This window comes from Patiria miniata, unplaced genomic scaffold, assembly GCF_015706575.1.
Source record: "Patiria miniata isolate m_02_andy unplaced genomic scaffold, ASM1570657v1 HiC_scaffold_19, whole genome shotgun sequence".
In the NCBI taxonomy this organism is placed as follows: Eukaryota; Metazoa; Echinodermata; class Asteroidea; order Valvatida; family Asterinidae; genus Patiria; species Patiria miniata.
The window spans coordinates 7,866,280-7,877,073 of record NW_024037057.1 but is presented as its reverse complement, the minus strand read 5'-3'; the positions used below and the strand labels follow the sequence as shown (position 1 = coordinate 7,877,073).

The window sequence follows — 10,794 nt, the reverse complement described above, 5'->3', positions numbered from 1 at the left end:
AGTGCATCATAATTATTGTTTACAAATAATGTTTAACTAATTTCGAACTTTTCTTTTAATTAGCAAGGCAGTTTTTTTCTGACAATACAGCGTCTGATATAAGGTCTAGTCTTCATCTTCTAGCTCACCTGGTACATTTTGGGCCAAATCAGTCAACCCGATGGCCTCCAATGCTCGTCTCAGCTTCTTAGCTGCTTCGTCGCGATCTGTCGTCTTTTCCCACCAAGTGAGTAGCATGTGACGGCTCTCTTCAGTGCTGCCTTCGTTGGTGGTTTGGATTGTTGCAATTTCCGCTTCTTCATATCCTAGGTGTTTGGCCACTTCCTTCCATGATGATTCAATTTTCAAAGACAAGTCCTTGAGGTACTCATCATCAATGGCGGCTTTGTCTGCCAAAAGAATTTTCAACTAAACCTTCAGTGAAACATTTTCAACAGCTACAACAACAAAGGCCATCGTTTTTTTATAAACGGCTAAGTAATGATAACACAATCTCCATAGGAACGTGTTTTATTCCAGAAATTTGCCATTTACCTTTTGGTACTTTGTCGCAATTCTCATCGTCTTCAGATAGACGGAGAGAGATGATTTCATCCTTGTCGACACCATTCTCCTCAAGGGTGAGTAAGTCACAGAGCTGATAGTAGATAATTGTAAAAGTAAAGGACTTTGTTTAAACGACTATTCGTAAATACCTCAGACAGTTTACGCATTCCTATTGGTCGAGAGCCCGTCACGTGGCCGGTCTTAAACGGATGATAAAGACATGGCTAGCTGGTCTTAAACACTTTTCCAGTGTCACAATAAAATGTGGACTCCTAAAAATCCAGTGCCTCTTATCGTTTCACTGGATGAACGTTCACAATCCTCACGTAGGCATGCGCAACACTACCAGGGAGTCAAAATTTTATAGTTCTAAATTCAACACGTAACGCACCAGGTGCATTCTGCGCGACATCGCGCAGAACACGATACGCGCGCGTCAATCTCCATAAAAGGGTTGTTTACATCTTACTCGCCAGCTGAACACTCCATTATTTTGCAAGAGGGATGTTTCAAAAAGCATAAAGTGAATTTGTTGAACAAAATCGGGATGTTTTGAACGAATTATATGATTTTTTCTTACCGAAAAGGTATTTATGAATGGGAATAAATATGTGCTCCGTCGGTATTTATCACTCTGTTTAAGACCACTTAGAATCTGGGTACTGATAATTACCCGAGCCTCCGGCTAAGTGGTCTTAAACAGATTGATAAAAACCTCCAGAGCACACATTTATTCCCTTATTATTACACACTGTGTTGGTTTTAGGGGTTTCTTAAATATTGGGTTTAGGTTTTGTCTTTAGTTTTAGGTTGTGGTTTATTATCATGTTTAAGCTGGTTATTGGTCTTCGGTCGTATGTTTCTGATTTTAAGTAATTTAGCTCTTTAGTTATTGTTGGTCCCTTAGCTTACATTTTGGTTTTATTTTGGCCCTTGTACTTCCCCGAGGAATGAGGGAGGACATTTATCGCAGTCTTCATCAAAGCATGAAAACACTTGGAAATGGGCAGGTCCTCAAGCTGGTTAGACATAACGAGACTATGGGCTCTATGCGGCAGTATAGGAGGAGAGTGCAGCAACAGGAGTCGTCTACACCTGCATTTTAGATCGCCTACTGTAGCATTGCACCTCCAGAGGAGTTCCAGGATCCATGATGTGGTGTGTCATGGCAACTCAGCCAGAGTTTGAGCTATACTTGAGGATCCCGATAGATTCGGTGTCTGTGTCTCTATTCATTCAATTTCCTCGCGACCGTTCCCTTCAAAGATCCTGAGTTTAGTTTAGTTTGGTTAGTCAATAATCTTGAATTTTCAAAATGCAACTATGCGCAAACTTCGTATCTTTCAAATGTAATTATATTGTACATTAAAACATACCGACCTGAACGTTTCGCCGGATGTACAGACGCTGACGCCGCGCCTCGACACCAATTTGCTTTTCAATGAGCTCTTTTAGCGATTGGACGGATTTCTCCGGATCCAGTTGGAAGCTAAGCGTCTGTGGTGCATCATCGTTGGCATTTTCGGGAGTTTGGAGAGAGATGTTCAACTTCTGTTTCGCGTTACTGATGACACTGTCAACAAAAATATGGCAGTAACAGAAACAATAAGGTTCGGAATTTGGTTTCACAGCAAAAACGGAATATAATGAAACTAGTTTTTGATCACAAAGGACGAGTTTAACAAGGTGATTTTATTTCAACCGCAATTATTCTTTAAATGAAGATATAAACAAATTCATATTTATGTTGTAATAATATTTCTGTTTTAAGTTTAACTTGGAAGTTAAAAAAAAAATTCCTTTGCTCGCCACGCCCCACAATTTATATTTAAAAAAAATGTTTAACCTTCCAAGAATAAACCTTTTCACTGATAATAATTATATGTGCGCATGCGCATATTTGGTCGCGATGCATTGAAAATGTACAGGGGTACAAAAATTCGGGTCCTTTTTGTAGATTCCAGGATTTCTCGCCTTTTTCTGTAGAAAAGTTCCTTAAATCGTCACAGGTAATAATATTCATCCTAATCGTGTTTTCTTTTGTGATGCACAAAATAAAAGCTTACAAAATATTGCTTACGTCGCGTGCAACGGGGTCGAAGGAAATTAGCAGGGCTCCTTTTTCAGTGATCATTTTATTCGCGTGAAGAGCAATATTATTTTTTAGGGGCCGGTTTTCTATCTTGAGAGGGGCACAAGTTTAATGTTGCGAGCGGGGCACTAATTGTGCTTTCGAGGGGCAGTTTTCCATCTCGATAAATTATCGCGAGAGGAGCACTTGTTTTTGATGGCCAATTATCCATCTCGAGAGGGGCACATTTGTATTATTGCGAGAGGGGCATTTTGTGCTTTCGAGGTGTAGTTTTTCATCGGGGTACTTGTGTTTTTTGACATGTTTCTCTTAAAGAGAAATAAAGTCCCAAATTGTAAAACCATCTGATTCCAATGATAGCGCAAAACAAGACTAAGATAGAATTTAAATAAGTCACTGCGAATGTTCATGCATGCCTATGGCAAATAATTAGCGTTTACTAAAAGATAACCGGATCCGTTAAAAATACACTGCCTTTCTATTACGAAATCTCTTACCTTTCTTTCTTGGGTTTACTTCTTGGTTTGTGGGTAATCAATGATGATGTCTTTCTCTCATGGGAGTGGTGATGAGACGACGGTTTCCTGTATGGAAGCACAGAAAGAAACGCCTCCTTCCTACGCCTGCTGACTCTAGTCTTCCTGCTGACGAGTTTGGTGTTGGAGTGGTCGTACACGACGGCTGTTGCCTTAATGTAGGCATCCAACTGTTGAATGGTCTTTTGCGGCATCTTGGTATATCGGATTGACTGTGAAGAAAGGTGATAAGATTCACTCACAGACACAGAAAGGAAAAACAACTCGAAGACATGTACTGCTATTCAATGCCCTACTGCGAGCGATTGTGTATAAATCAGCTACCCCCCCCCCCCCCCCCCCCCCCATAATGTTTACATTAACAGCCAGGCTGCAGATGCGCACACTTCTCGTTTTGGTAATCAACCCTGGCAAGGTAGCACAGACTACACCCGACCTTCTCGTTTTTCAACTGGTTTGCACATGACGAGGCAGGACACCAGATCCTGGTTTTTGTCTTTGGGGGTTTTCGAAACCACGGATTTGTCTCCAGCTGCGGCTTTGTCTCTCACTAATTGAGAATCGTTTTTGGAGCTTATAGTATCAAAACTCTTTGGAAATGTTAAGAATATTGGCTAAGCATATTATAAAAATTAATGTTGCTGAAGCAAAACAAGGGCCTGTACGGAGCCGGATTGCCCTAAGTCAGGGGCCTCGATAGTTCGAACTTTCCCGAAGCAAAAAAACTGAACCGAGCAGTGCACAGGAAACCCACTTATACTTGGCTTTATCTAGCCAAGGCGACATCAGACTTTGTAAACTATCGCATTAAATCTGTAAACACTTCAATTTTGGACCTTTGGAACATGGCGTCAATAATTAAGCGCCAATGAAGAATATTGGCATTGTGAGAACGCGAATGATGCTTATACATGGACAACAACCAGTTATAACCAAGCATTAACCAGAAACTATACCCCAATTTGTGGGAAAAGCCGTTAATATATAAAACCCGGCAACCAAAATTTGGAAACCAAATCATTTTAATATAAACTCCGTAGATCAGCGCATTTTGAACTTATTATCACTAACTGATGGCTTTGCGTAGTTCTGATTTGAATCACCTTAGGAATCTATATAGTTCTGAGTCATTCAAATTAGTCCATATGTTCGCATACCACTTACAGCGAAACTTTTGGCATGGCATTACTTTGGGACTAAAGAGAATTGAATGCCTTGTTAGGCCAAAAAAAATATTCGGTCTCTGGTCAGACCAAAGTTCCGGAATTGACGCGGCCACGTGGCTTTTTTTTTTTTTTCCCCCCTTCAAGCTTGGATTGTACAGACAAGGTGGGGTACTATTTTGCTTTTTTGGTGTCCTCATGTACATTGGTGTCCTCCATAATTTGCCTTGGTGCTTTCGATCATTTGCCTCAGTGCAATTGCCCATTCCTTGGGGCTCTTTGGTAAAAAAAAATGAGGAGTTGCGGAAATAGAGGGCGCTGTTGGAGCTACCGCGGAACATTTTGAAGAAAAAAAAGATAAAAGATCGACCAATTTAGTATAGGCAACATATCCGCTGAAGCGGTAAATGAGGTTCATTTAAAGATCATCCGTGCGGCTGTTTGCAGACATTTATTGAAAATGTCGTGAGATATGCATAGGCGTAGCCAGTATAGGAGGGGAAGAGGGGTAAGGGGTGGGGTTATTTACCCCCTCCAATTATATGTTGTAAAGACTGTGCCTTTTACCGTTGTATAGGTTGAACGTTCACAGTCCTCATCTAGGCATGCGCTAATTACAGTGAGTCAGTATTATACAAATACAGCATGGTGTGAGGGGAAGTAGTGGGAATTACTGGTCCCGAGGTGTAGGTCAGCTTGACTACCTCCCGACACGAAGCAGAGGGAGGTAGTCAAGATGACCTACACCGAGGGACCAGTAATTCCAAGTACTTTCCAGAAAAAAAACCATGCTGTATTTTGTTTTACTACACCTCATAAATATTTAGCAGCCTCCCTGTCTTTTTAGTAGCCTCACCGCCATGTCGATAACGGCCTTCGTAGAATTTGCATCTTTATTAAGCACAATTCAAGTTCTTTGTCATAGGCCATGAAGTAGTCTGGTGCCAACCCTCTTTAATGTTTTTTTTTTTTACTTCAGTAATAACAATGATAACAACAACAGACTGGTTCTGTAAAGATTACAAGCCATAGACTACATGTCTACAAGGCGGGTTCCAGAGGGACTTTTTGGTGCTACCAGAAAAAACTACCGCACGGCAGCGAGCTGGATACTCACCGGGATGACGTCACCTGGGCGCGTATCATTTTTACTTCCCGGATGCGCGGCGGAAACGGCCAATGACACGCTCCAATTTGATCATGCATATTTATGAGGTGTAGTAATTGTATATTACTACACCTCATTTGATCATGAATATTTATGAGGTTCAGTAATTGTAGAAATTGTAAAGTGGAAAGATCACTCGGTGAGCTGAGCTGACACCCTCGCGCGGCCCCACGTACGCGCATTTTACTTCGGGTTGCCATTTCACCTAAATATTATTGCAGAATGATTTCTAACTATGACCTCCCCTACAAACACTCACGTTGAAATTGTATCTTGGTATTTTTGAGTAAAATTGAGGATACTTGGAAATGAGTGAATTTGAATTTCGTTTTCGACCTTTTACATGGGTCATTCCATGTCAGAGCAACGCACTTTTTTACCTAAGGTCTTTCGATTTTTATAGAAATTGCTGTAATTGTAGGTCCTGATGAGCAATGCATGCCCACCAATTTTTAGCCGAATCCGACCTACCATTATGGTCAGGGCAGAAACCGAAAAAATGAACATTTTTAAGTTAACAATCACCCTTTGGGTAAAAATATATCATAACCATGTCAATTTTCATCAAATAAATGCAAATTTGGTATTAAAATAATGAGAATTGCACGCTCACCTCAAACCTTTTGTCAAAATTAAATTTTCTGAAAAGTAGGCCACCATGACCGTTAATATGTCACCGCAACGTTTGACCAAATGTTTGTAACATTGTATCATTCCAAAAATCAACGAAATTAAAAAAAAGACTTGATAGAGCATGTCATCAGAATCCACTAAAAAAAAAATTGGATACTACAAATCTTATGTTTTGTTTGGATGTAAAAATGTTAGGATATTTAATTTATGTCTTAGTTGATTTCAAAGCATGAAAAGAAGACAATAATCGTAAATACAGTTTTTGAAAGGAATTATCCCCGATGCCATAGGCATGCAGGTAGTCATTGTTTATTGTTGGAATCAGCGGCGCAGCTACGGGGGGGGGGGGGGGGGGCGCCTGCCCCCCCCCCCCAACAAAGTTCGCGCCCCCCTAGTCACACCCCCACTAGAAATTTGGCATCCGGAGAAAATCACAGCCGTAAGAGTTTTCATGATTAGCTGGAAGAACATAAAATCCCATTTTCTGCGCTTGTGTGCGTATTTTTCACCAAACCCTGTCTTTTCGCGAGTGGCTGTTTATCTAAACGTCTGTGGAAAGCAAAAAGCGATAGTTTTTGTCTAACATTAAATATGAAATAGGTTTTGAACAGCGCCCCCCGGGAAGATGGTGTTTAACACCCCCCCCCCCTCCCTTAACCCGCTATTTGATTTTACGGAGGTCGGGTGGGCGCCCCTCCATTGTAACCTCAAGCCCAGGCGCGGTTCTAGAGCCAATAATATTGGGGGGGGGGGCTAGCAGGGATGGGATCCAGAATTTTTTTCAGGTAGGCGTGCTGAAATGTTGACCGGTTATTTTCTCCGGACAGTGGGGGCGGACACTTAGGCCTCCGAAAATCAATAATGGGTCGGGGGGGGGGGGCCTCGTGCCATATTTTCAATGGTGAGCGCTGATAAAATCCTACAATCAGGCACACTATATTAACTCAATTGTAAAAAATGCACCCTTCTCACGACTATTTATTTTTATGGATTTTTTTTAAGGGGGGATAGACACAATTTTTTTTGGGGGGGGGGGGGGCTAAAGGGGGGGGGGGCTAGGGGGCTTTTGCCCCCCCCCCCGGATGAGAACCCTGGCTACGCCACTGGTTGGAACGCTTTGCCACGGCCCTAACTGGTGTAGACCGGTTTGTATAGTACTCGGGGCGTAAACCAGACTTTGTTCTATTCGTTACCATAACAACCGGTGACTGCACGCACAGAGTTCAGTGTGTGAGGATGACTCTACAGTGGTGTGATTTGACGTAAACACTCATTAAACCATAATAAATATGCTTATCTTTTATTTTATCTCAAAAATGAATTATTCCTGCGTCAGAATCAACAAATAGATCAAGTAGTGGGTTAATTGGTGATACTGCGTTCTCAACGTGTGCGGTCATCATCAAGATTGTTAGTCGGTCAATAGAGCCTAAAAGTAAAAAGGTCACTCGGTGAGCTTCTGAAACCCTCGCGCGTCCCGTCTACGCGCATTTTACATCGGTTTACCCTTTCACCTGAAAACTATTGCAGAATGATTTCTGACTATGACCTCCCCTACAGACACGCACGTTGGAATTGAATCTTGGTATTCTTCGAGTAAAATTGAGATGCTTGGAAATGGGTGAAATTGACTTTCATTTGCGACCTCTTAAATCAGGCATTGTCGTTCGTAGGTCTCCCTGCCCTGGGCAGTTGTGTTTTCATATCGTCTACTTGCGTGGGAACGAGAATGCATAAAACGTTGAGAAAATGTACCAACCTACAGCCAATGGGTTCTAGATTAGCGGGGTTGGCTTGAGCAACTCTTGAGTGCAATCTGTAAACGGTCAGTTTTAGATTTTTTTTTTTAATGTCATCTAAGTCCTTTTATCAATTTTCTTGCATCTTAAACTCTTAAACGACATCTTAGTCTTGGTGGCATGTTCAGTTTCACCTAATGACCGCCACAAATTTCAAGATTTCTGCTCTACGTACACCGATGTTGGGGTATGCTTCCGTATGGTGCACACGTCCGCATGAAATTCGGACGTTAAAGGTCATTTTTGTTACGATATCTCTTTCGATTTATCAGTTTCCACAAAATGATATGGTAGTAACTATATTACAAAGAACCTTTTTTCGGATTTTCAGTGAACCTAAATAATTGAACTTTTACACGCTAATTTTCTTATTCAAGGTTCAGGACGCGCGTCACCAGGGGAGAACTTTCAGACTCTATAGCATTGCAAACCTTGGCGGTCTCCATGACAGTAGAGGGCGCCATCAAGTATTTACTGAATCAAATCCGGTCTTAGGAACTTTGGCAACGCTCCCCCCCCCCCCCCCCCCACAAAAAATATAATAATAACCAGGCATATTTCCCACTCACACAATTCAAATAAATAATTCACAATCCATCCGAAAAGAACCAGAAAGTCAATTTAAACAAAGTTATGAAGTCAGCCGTTTTGCAATATATATTCTGTTCATTTCAAGAAACAACCTTCCCCTTAAAATGGTGATTTGACAAATGACATTTTTCCAAGCCGCATCCGTCTAGTTGTATTTGCATCGTGTTGTATCGCTGTGATATGCATGATAAAAAAAAATCAGAAAATAAATTCAAATGACGAAGAATATCCTTTTAGACACTCGCAATGTAACTTGTTTTCAAAGGCATAGTTTTCTTACCTTTGACGGGCAGTGTATCTACGTTGAATGCAAGAATCCTTGCCTATCGAATAAATCCGTTGCAGGTTCCAGACGGTCTCGGTCCTGGCGGCTAAAACTTTTCCTAAGCTCCTGAAAAGGAATTATCTCCCGATGACATAGGCTCGCAGCTAGTCTGTGGTTATTGTTGGAATGCTTTGCCACGTACGTAACCAGTGCACACCGGATTTGAATTTTAGGGCGTAAAAACCGGACTTTGCTCGTCTCGTTACCGTAAGAACCAGCGATTGAACGCAGAGTCCTAGGTGTGACTGTTGACTCAACAGTGGTGCGAGTTCACGTAAATACTTGAAACCATGACCTTGTGGGTGATAAACGCCCGATTTATATAAAAAAAAAATAATGATTACTGTGTCAAAATCAATAGAAAGATCTATGGGTTAAGATGTAGGGCGTTCAACGTGTACTGTATAGATCGTATTCAAATGTATTGCCATCATCAAGTTTGTGGGTCTGCCATTTTTTTTATTATCGTTCCACGCATTATCACTTCCGTAGTAAAAAGTAGAATACGGAATTTACTTCTGTGTACGAAAGTAAATGCTGATAGTAATTTGCAACTTCGCAGCCATCGAGCCAATAAAATGCTGCTGTGTGTGTGTGGGGGGGGGGGGGGGGGGGGGATCGCCACACCTCCTCCACAACGAGTCTGTTCCCAGCATTGAATAATGCCGGTACCCATTTAACACCTGGGTTGAGAGCCTATTTTGAGGTAAAGCGCCTTACTCAAGGGCACAACACGCATGGCCACGGCGGGGCTCGAACCCACAACCTCACGATCATGAATCCTGTGCTCCACCACTAGACCACGCGTGCCCCAAACATTTTACTTTAAAAAGGGGGAACTGTGTTAATGAAAAAAAACAGTCTTAACAAAATATTACGGGGGTATATCTGCTGGTTGAAAAAAAGGGCACCTGTGTACGTGGAAAGGTACGCTTTATAAAATATTTAGGGTGGTAAATACCCCCTTACCCCCCCCCCCCCCGGCCCCCAATCGCCGCGCTGGCTGCGCCACTTGAGTTATGAAAATATTATCTCACAGTATATTTGCTATGAAAGCTACTTTAGCCCCACCCCACCCCACCCCACCCCACCCCCTCCCTTTGCTACGCCACTGAGAAGTCTAGACAAAAATAATATCAATCCGAACCCCCTCAAAAGTACAGAAAAAAGGAATGACAGGATGTTACACACGATAACTACATTGTTTATTCTCATAAAACAAACCAAACTATAGTGTCGAAAAAAATGATTCTGGGTATATAATTGATGATTTCTGAATTCTCTTCACATATTTTATGCGGAATAAGAAGTACTAATACAATCCTAGAATGGAAAATAATTAGCACAATGGCTCATTGAATATCTATACTCAATAATAAATACAATAGGGATGGACAATCAACATGTTGCATATGTTCAACAACAAAAAACACAACATGACATTCTATAAGGTTAGTTAAATAACAGGCAAACATCCCGCGATGAAACATTAACTTTGCGTCTCTGAAATGACTTATCTTCAATACAAGCTTAAAAAGTTGAGGCAGAATCATTTTATAAATTTTCACTAAATCTACGTGATCGGTCTATTATCAAGGCATATATTCACGACACACTCTACATCTTTGCGGAGATTTTCTGAAACTTCGACCTCACCTCCGGCTGCGGTTTCTGGAAATGAAAGTCAGCTTATTACTTGACATGGTGAACTCGAAATGAAACCGCAGCTGAAATGAAGCCGAAATTCCGAAACTGGTGCCAAATCTGTGAGCTTGCACGCTCTTGATTGAGCGGGAACCAGCGAAGTGCGTGTCGATACAAAATACCCGGATGCCTATGCAATAATGACAAAAACAAACTTTGCACAGTCATCCGGGTATTCTTTTTTTGCCATATGCGATATACATAGATGCATTTTTACTAAGTGCAAGCTTGTGAAAA

The 10,794-nt window shown here is 41.5% G+C and overlaps 1 long non-coding RNA gene across 1 annotated transcript; it reads right to left on the bottom strand.

Moving 5' to 3' along the window:
- Positions 1-345: 345 nt before the first annotated feature.
- On the bottom strand, positions 346-2,062 carry LOC119725623. The gene is made up of 3 exons (XR_005270717.1): positions 1,927-2,062; positions 535-637; positions 346-389 (listed from the first exon to the last, which is right to left on the bottom strand). It is a non-coding gene; the product is annotated as an uncharacterized LOC119725623 (long non-coding RNA).
- Positions 2,063-10,794: the final 8,732 nt, after the last annotated feature.